The sequence below is a fragment of the Haliotis rubra genome, unplaced genomic scaffold (genome assembly GCF_003918875.1).
Source record: "Haliotis rubra isolate DU_JTF1 unplaced genomic scaffold, ASM391887v1 Scf222, whole genome shotgun sequence".
Lineage (NCBI taxonomy): Eukaryota > Metazoa > Mollusca > Gastropoda > Lepetellida > Haliotidae > Haliotis > Haliotis rubra.
Window position 1 is genome coordinate 814,799 of NW_025766248.1, and position 9,836 is coordinate 824,634.

Here is a 9,836-nt window from a genome sequence, read left to right on the forward strand (position 1 = left end):
CATCCAGGAGGAATCGTGTTCCAGCACGATAACGCTAGGCCTCATACGGCAAGATTGACCCAGAACTTCCTTGCCAACGCCAACATACAGGTACTGCCATGGCCAGCGTGTTCACCGGATTTGAATCCAATGAATCGCCCCTAACGTCATCCGACGTTTGAGGTCATCAGCTCGGAGGCGTGTCATAGCATGTATCGCAGCTGCTGGTGGACATACCCGGTACTAAAGTGGCGTTAAGACTGTTTTCAGAGACTACCCTCACTAGCCTCCTCCACTGTGCTAAAATGAATTTTCAATTTTGGGCACCACACTTCGTTTAAAGCCCTGTGTTAATGATTGTAAATCTTTGGTTGCCATGACTTTTTGTACACATGCCGTAAAATCATTTATCTAATGAAAGATATCAATTTGAAATGTCTATGTTGTTTTGTTTTCATTTAGTGATCTTTGAAACACGTGGTATCGTTTCTTTTGGACACTAGTTTAGTTTCAGTTTTCACTAGATATTTTATGACCAAAATACTTTGGATACATATTATTGCTTCACTGAAAACAATTCTTATTGTTTTGCCAGATTATTTACGAAATTATCAGTAAATATTAATTCATTATATTTTTGTGTTTATGAATGCTTTTTAGTTTTACAGAAAAGGATTTTGAGAAATAATAAACGCATTGGCTCAATGTTTTTATACGTAAGATATAACATAGTAATATTATCTAGTCTTCACCTAAGACAGCTTAATTGCATAAACAGTGTGCATTTTTCTTAATTGTTTCCGTTTATTACCTGTAGGAGACATAGTTCGTTTCTCTGATTAATTTTCTTATACACATGAAAAGGGTTTCTAGTTAATATTTTTGAATATGGCAAAACCCATTGCTACTATCCCTATGACCTTCATGCTTTTGCCTTAATTGATTTTTGTCAATATCGTTTTGCAATATGTCTTTGTATTCTATGAATATATCATGTTTTTATACAACGTGCATTGATCGATACAACGTTCAGGTAATCCACGTGTTTTGATAAAATGTCAAAACGTGTTTGACACACACACAAAACAAAATGTTGACACAACGATTAGGTGAAAATATGACTTGGCTTTGTGACTTCCTATCTAACACAGTCGTCCTGAAAACAAGGTCATTGACATTAGCCATCTTTCCATCTCATCCTTCCATATTGCACTTTACCTACACACCTGGACAACCTCTGACCTCTACATACGTGACTAGAAGAGCCAATGATAGTGTTGCTGTCGTGATATCGTGTTCCACCAAGGATCTCAGCCGTGGCCAAAGCAGGATCTGAATGGCCGAAGAAGGCGGGAGAATGCCTGAAAATAATGGCTGAACTCAGTCGTGTATTCATGACTTGAAGTAAGTTATGCTACATGTATCCTTGTCAGGGACGGGCAAAGTGAATGTTTTAGGTTTATACTACTCAAATGTTCATAGAGATCATCAGATACGCCATTCTATGTAAATATACATTGACATACTGTCAGAACCAGTTTGAGTGTTTTGTGTAGATGAAAATATTATTCCTTACAAAAGTGGAGAGGTTTTGCGACCAACTGCTGTCTGTTCCTATATTTTGTATGTGATACTGAGACAGATTCTCGGTTTTCTGTTTGTTTGTCGTTTAAGGCCGCACTAAGCATGACGGCGGGTTGTTAAATCATTGAGTTGGGACAAGACAATCCAGTGATTGACATCATGAGCATCGATCTACACAACTTGGATGTGATAACAGGGGTGGAAATAACTTTAAAATTGCTAGTGTACTCCGGTACAGTGGCACATGTGAAATCACTTGCCCTGATAATTTTTCCACAATACCGCCCGTTTTCTTGTTGATTTTTAAAAAAACAAACATAATTAACATTGGAAAGTCAACTGGACGCCGGTACAGTGTGATATACGAATTGGCTTGCCCGACAGAAAAAAACACTTGACTCGGACGTCGGGCAATGGGTTATTTCCACCCCTGGATAACATGAACCAAGTCATCAGGCTTGTCCACCTGATCCCGTCCTAACCCGGATCTTCACGGGGTTGTCTTTGTGTAATTTCGGTAGTTGTTAACAGTTGAACTAACATGCATCAGACACTAGAAAGCACCTCTAGACACTGACAAGCATTGGCAGTTACGTTTCAGGTGTTTGAATCATCATTGTTGGTAGAGCCATTCAACTAGATATGGTCCTCATTTAAATAAAAATAAACAGAACATCCAATAGCTTTTAAAAAACACACTGCAATGAATATTTGATGAAGGACTATTTTTGTGGCTGATGACAAATTATTAATTTGATGTTATTTATCAAGGACAGGTGTACCTACCCGACGGATGCGTTTGCGGAAGCCTGTTGTCTCCCTTGCTGCAGATACCACTGGAAGTAAATACATGATATTACTGATATCAGTTTCCTGATACGAGTGAACACTACACCTACTGCCCCATGTACCACACCCCTATCATATTCATAACCGAAAACCAATGGAATTAAACAAAGTCTGAAATTATCACCCTTCAAGTGTTACGAACATAGGAGCTGTGTATTGCTATGTCTGTAATCATTTTTGACCAACTTGAATTCACTGCATAAGTCAATCCATAGGCGGATCCAGAGACAGGTGTGCGCAACCCCAACCCACAACCCCAACCCCACCCCCAATTCTGAAAGTTCATTAAATGACCACTGAAACTCTCGTGAAAATGTGTGCACCCCCACTTCCTCAAGAGTGTGCACCCCTCCTTTCTCAAAAAGCTGTATCCGCCCCTGCAATCGACGTCAACACAACCCTTACCTTCGTCTACTTGGTTTTCTGGGATGTTGTAATCTGCTGCTGGTATTGGTGCACGTGAGACGCTGTCGTCTGCTGCTGGTGTTGTTGCACGTGAGACACTGTCGTCTGCTGCTGGTGTTGGTGCACGTGACGCTGTCGTCTGCAGATGTGTTGTTCACGTGCTGCTGGTGGCGTTGGTGCACGTGAGATGCTGTCATCTGCTGCTGCTGCTGCTGTTGCACGTGAGATGATGACATCTGACGTTGGCGTTGTTGCACGTGAGCTGTTGACACCCGTTGTTGGCGTGTTGGCACGTGAGCTGTGGACACGTGATGTTGGTGTGATGGCACGTTCATGTTGGCATCTCAGGTCATCGCTCACAACAGAACGAAGTGACATCCTGAAATAGGAAAACAAAATTGCAACAAACAGAAGACTCTTTCATAAACAATGACTATGTTGTAAGTGATACACACTGTCATTATATAAAGGTCTGAAATTAGCAACGGGGCCCACAAGGATAATGTATAGTGTGTATGGCAGCCATTATCTATTAAACAACAACAGAGACTGTTGCCATCCCTTGGAAGATTCCGTCTTAACTGGGGCGGTGGGGTAGCCTAGTGGTTAAAGCGTTTGCTCGTCACGCCGAAGACCCGGGTTCGATTCCCCACATGGGTACAATATGTGAAGCCCATCTCTGGTGTCCCCCGCCGTGATATTGCTGGAATATTGCTAAAAGCGGCGTAAAACCATGCTCAGTCGCTCACTCCAGTCGTCAAGCATCGCTACTGTTAGCTGAAAACTGAACATGTATTCATAAAAACATGACGCCGAAGAAAACCCAGACAAACACTAAAGTCCCGACAGCCTAGATACAACCAGAAACCTGTATATATTAAAGATACTTGAACGCTTCGAATGTTTTAACTTCACCCAAGACAAGTACCTGTCTTTGTGTGGAGATTGTGCCATGTCGGACCTCGATCCAAGTGGTTCAGGGTTGGTTGCCTGGCTACCAGAGCTTGCGCTTTGAGGAAACGAGAAAACAAACATCAGTGTCCTGTCTGAACATTTTATCAAGGTTTATTTTTGGGCAACAATAATGTTGTGTAGTCCTCAACGATTGTCTAGGACCACACCGCTGATTAATACTTTTGTCCTTAGCAAATATTGAGTAGTATGTGTTATGTGCTACTCAAAAGGGTTCAAGAACACCCCATATTTCCATATGACTAGAGTTAACCAGTCCCGCTGTGATTATTGCAGTCACAACGGCACAGTGTGGGAATGCTTTAACTTATTTTGAACTGTATATATGTCCGATTTACTGCTATTAATTTGTATAGTATATCTGATCTACCGCCGGTGCGATTTCAGACAAGTTCAGACAATAACGTTGCCTAATCTTAAAAAAACACACAACTAGAACTGATTATTTTGGTAAATACAGGTCAATAGGGACTACGACTGGAACATGCATAATAACATCAAGTGAGTGCATCTGGGTACTGAAGATTTTCGGCTTCATATCTGTCTTAAGCAGCCCAGTTAGAGACCACATCTATCATATACTACACATATAATGCTAGGGATAATCACATATAATCATCTGATTAAAACATACACTTGACATTATGAGACATTTTGTGAACTAGTCCTAATGAAGACAGGGCACTTACGAGTCATAGAACACCAGCTCATTGTCCGGGGTGGTGGGTGGTGCCAGTTGTCTTGCACTGAAACCACATGTTGTGTAAAACTGTTCAGAGCACACCAGACTGTTATCCCAAAGTGAGGATAGAACGAAGAGTGACATCTTGGCAACAACATGTTTGGGGAATGTTTTCACATTGTCACTTTGTATCTAATCCACTGGCTTCTTCATATTCCGGGGTTTGGGATTTTACGAAAAAAGCTATATTGACATATAGAGGCATACTTATGCTTCAGACTAAAGAATAGAGATTGTCAGGCACAAAACATACATATGTATTTGCTAGGTGTTTTGGTGACAATGGTTATAGTTAATTAAAGAATTATCAGGAACCGAAAAGGTATCTATCATCCATACAAAGGCCCAGGCGCCAACAAGATCATCGAATGGTAGGTCCTCTTGTATTAGGGTAGAACCCAACTAGATCTTCGAATGGTGGGTCCTCTTGTATTAGGGTAGAACCCAACTAGATCATCGAATGGTGGGTCCTCTTGTATTAGGGTAGAACCCAACTAGATCATCAAATGGTGGGTCCTCTTGTATTAGGGTAGTAGATTATGGTGGGTGTATTAGGGTAGAACCCAACTAGATCATCGAATGGTGGGTCCTCTTGTATTAGGGTAGAACCCAACTAGATCATCGAATGGTGGGTCCTCTTGTATTAGGGTAGAACCCAACTATATCATCCAATGGTTGGTCCTCTTGTATTAGGGTAGAACCCAACTAGATCATCGAATGGTTGGTCCTCTTGTATTAGGGTAGAACCCAACTAGAACATCCAATGGTGGGTCCTCTTGTATTAGGGTAGAACCCAACTAGATCATCGAATGGTGGGTCCTCTTGTATTAGGGTAGAACCCAACTTGATCATCTTGATGAAGTCCTGAAGAATGTACATGTAACTTGTCACGTTCCGAGTCGGTGTCACATGTGCAATTGCTTTCATAACAATTTTGTCCCTGGCTGGCCCACCCCGGGAGTCTGCCATGTTTTATATTTACTCCCTGCTACACCAAAGCCTATGACTGACCTGTCTGCGGCCTTCATGGCGAGGAGAGACTCCCTGTAGAAGGCCTGGATCTCCTGCTGGTTCAGGGCGGGGAGTTCCCGGGGAGCTTGGAGGCTCGGGGGACTCGCTGAAATTGGAGGGACATTCTTATCAAAACTCCACGAGGTATTAGATATCAAGTACATGTATTATAAGACATGATGGACGATGACAGTGATGATATTTTTAATGTGATGTAATTTCCTCTTCTAATCCAAACTAGGATATCACAAAATTACTTTATAATCGTTACCCGCATCAAACCCCCAAAACTGAACTTAACTCCACACAATTATTCAGACAAGACAAACAACAGTCGCCCCTCCCACAAACCACGACCCTCCACCCACATTAACAGGCCACAAGTACTCCCCACCAACCTTTAACTAGACAACTACCCTCAACTCGACCTTCAAACAAACAACTACCCTCCCTCCACCCTTTAAACAGACAACTCCACCCACCCCTGTTTCTCTGGGAGTGGCTCCGACGTACTGACTCCGCTGCTCTGGGTGTCCTCTGGGGAGCTGGGTGTCTCCACTGGGGGCAGACCTGTCCCCGAGTAGTTTATTCTACAAAAAATGGATGTGAGAACGAAAGTTAGGTTGATGGGGCCAGATCCATGTGTTCGTAGCACTCCGTCATTCGCAAGTCTGTGATGAACTATATAGTAACGAGAGCTCGTAACGTTACGGACACTTTATGGATCTCGACCCTGGTCCTGTGTTTTAAAACATTAATGCTTGAGAAATAAAAAATCTCAAATCATGAAGACGTATAAAACAGAATGTTACATTTATACCATTCAAAGAAGTTAAAGTGCACCCTATTCTTTTGTAGTGCTGTATAGGTAATCTGTCACGGCTGTCTCAAACTTCTTTTGAGCAGTATACTTGTGCGTAGTTATATTTTTAGTGTTAATGCATATTTTTCAATACCGCTCAAGGACTTAAAAATATTACTGATCCCAAATTGAATTTATTAAAAACCAAATGCCATTCTTATATGATTAAAGATGTTACGTTTCACATTTTCAGTCTGCTATATATTGCGTATCAGCTCGTAAACATATTTCTGTATTAACCTATTCTTTTGTCACTTGCTTTAAGTATTTCATTCAGTTCAAAGCAAGAACATGAAACTTTGAAAGACATGTAGTCGAATTATTCTCTTTCTTTTAGAGTAACTTTAGTTATAGAATTACAGGATGACGGCGTGTTGAGTAAAACATGTATCACATATCTAACAGTATTGTGATCTTTAATTCTTCGTTACCAGGCTAACAGAAAAGTGTGTTTATTGGAATCACTAAATCAAATACACAAACGCCTTCTATTTCTATTATAGAAATAAAGTATATTTGATAAAAAGTCAAAGGTAGTTTAGAGTCGTTGCATTTCACCATGCACTTAAAGTTAAATATGGGCTCTCGCATTACAATCACGACTGTAAAATGTTCATCAATTTAGTATTTCTAGAAAACCATTTCATTCCTTATGCAGCCCTTGACATGTGAAAGTAACAGGATATGAAAGTATCAACAGTGCAGCACCCTACCTCCTGATGCCGATGACCCTCCGAGTGTTGCCTCGCCCATCCCTCGTAGGGGGTGGGGATCCTTCCAGTCTGTGGGTAAAACAATGTCAAGTCTAAATCAGGCCCTACGTTATTATGTAAATGTCATCAGTTTGTTGACATGTTGTATTCTGTATCTAGTGGACATAATAGACAACCTACAAGTATCCAATCACTCGACGAATACAACATAAAGACAAACACGTTCTCCAACTGGCGTCTTCAGTTCAGTATGTACAATTGTATTTTGAGTATATGCATGTTTTATACATATCGGATATCAAACCATGCATTTGGATACATAAGCAAGAACGTAAATGCATTAGAAGGGAACGTAGTTATCTGGATAAATGTTCTGTATACTTACGAATCTACGTATAGGAACTTATACACATGAGGGTTGTGAAGTTATCATTTGATCAGTAATAAGTTGGATATGTCTGTTAACAAGGAGGTACACCAGCAGTGCTGTGGGTCTAAAGGGGTTTCAACACTTGTCATTATGTTTGGTTCCAAGGAAAGTTTATCTAAGGGAGGGACCAGTACAGTTCCATGCTGATCAACAGGCCATAGCAACCGTGCCTGTGAGAAGATGTGGTTTTCGTCAAAAAGTAGTCAGCGATCACAGATGCTGCAAATTAAAAATTAAAAACATACCTGTTATCCATTATCTTGAAATACAATCCTCTTAGGAGTACTAAATCTTTACTCCTAACAAATTCAACTCTGCAAGCGCTGATGTCTGCGTGGAGTAGAAAAGCGGATGGCCTTCTGTGACGTCACAAATGTGTAATGCGTCACGGCGTTTGTGATGACGTCATAGTGTTGTAAACGTCACAAATATCATGAACATAGAGACTTTTCTGGATTTCATCTTTTTATTGTTTGGTACGTTTCAGGGCTTGTCCTGGACCCATCATGACGTAGATGGGTCCAGAACAAGCCCTGAAACGTTGTACCAAACAATAAAAAGAAGATGAAATCCAGAAAAGTCTCTATGTTCATCAAATAGCATCTTCTAAAATGCCAATCAAACATCTAAGTCACAAATATCCTTATTCGGGTCTACGCAACTTGTATTTGACTGAGGAAAGACAAAATAACGTATATCTTTTATGAAACAACAACAGATATACATTTTAGAAACAGATTGACTCGGTTTAATCTGCTTATTTACTAAAGTTGACACTCTTGTGTAGGTATTATTGGAAATTATTACAAGTTTCATATTTTAGTCACTTAGTATGTTTCTCCTTATGTCCAAAATGACCCCTTTAGGTCTCGGGTGGGGAAGTAGGATAGCTTAGTGGTTAGTGGACTAGCTTGTCACGACGCAGAAGACCTGGGTTCGATTCCCCATAAGGGAACAATGTGTGGCGCCCATTTCTGTTGTCATTTCCGGTGTATTCTGTGATATGTCTAGAATATATTTAAAAGCGGCGTAAAATCATATTCACTCACTGCGTCTTAGGGTTAGTTTTATTTCAGACAGACTGTGGTTTGTGTTGATACACAAGGCATCATCCCACACATGGAAGGTATTGTGTCTGCGACGGAAGATAAACTATAGTGATATGAGACCCCCAGTTTCACTGTTCATCCTTAAATCCTGAATCTTACTCAACACAATCAACACGCTAATGAAATAACGCCACACAAAAAAATGAAATAAGTAAAACCCTTTTCGTAAACAACTGATACTTTTAAATGTTGAATCTGCATAAGATTCAACAATGCCATTTAGAAAGTGGTCAAGTGTAACATATGGCATTGTGTATTCATAGTTTTCCGCTGTGGGAGTCGTGCCAAGTTACACTTGTCAGAGGGGTAAATGAAGTTCGTGATCTAGACTACCGGTTGCCCGACTTTTATTTTGTAGCTCACATCTGTTTGGGGGCTGAGTGGGTTCGATCGCTGGCTTGTGTGCTAGCGAGTAGGTGCCAGGGTCCCTGTCCTCAAAGAGGTCGTAACGTTACGACACGTCGTAACTCAATAGTTTATCACAGGCTTATAAATGTCGTACTCCTACGAACGCTTTGTGGATCGGGACTCTTAGACTGACTGACTGAGTGAGTTTGGTTTTACGCCGCTTTTAGCAATATTCCAGCAACATCACGGCGGGGGACACAAGCAATGGGCTTCACACATTGTACCCATGTGGGGATTCGAACCGGGTCTTCGGCGTGGCGAGCCAACGCTTTAACCATTAGGCTACCCCACCGCCCCGGGACTCTTAGAGTGTGGGTTGTTTTGCATGTGTGCGTGTGCGAGAGGATGTGATTTGATGCCAGTGAATGCCCCCTTTTTGGACTGTTTTGTAATGAAAGATATAAAATTGAAGTAGCAGAGACACCTTTTTACTGATTATCCCGTACTTTTTTAAAAGTATATAATCTACATGAAATATCCCGTGAACTTTCAGATCAGTTTCTTAGAGATAAAATGTTGATGGTTAAACATGTGCTACTTGTGTTTTTGCAGTTTTACTTCATATCAAATGTGAAGTTTGTATTGTATGTAGCACTCATTACGATAACCCAGCAGTAGTCTGACGTCAAAGAGCATTGTTTTGGTAACAACATGTCACGTGTCATTTCCTATTGTGATCATAGGCGGATCCAGAAATGTTCAAAGGGAAGACTTCAGGGGGTTCGAACCCTAAGGGTTCTAAAGGTAGGCCAAATAAACACTTAAAACATGC

At 41.0% G+C, this 9,836-nt stretch overlaps 1 long non-coding RNA gene across 1 annotated transcript; it reads right to left on the reverse strand.

Annotated features, from left to right (window-relative positions):
• Positions 1 to 6,070: 6,070 nt before the first annotated feature.
• On the reverse strand, positions 6,071 to 7,885 carry LOC124277511. The gene is made up of 3 exons (XR_006898843.1): positions 7,793 to 7,885; positions 7,118 to 7,186; positions 6,071 to 6,132 (listed from the first exon to the last, which is right to left on the reverse strand). It is a non-coding gene; the product is annotated as an uncharacterized LOC124277511 (long non-coding RNA).
• Between the last annotated feature and the right edge of the window lie 1,951 nt (positions 7,886 to 9,836).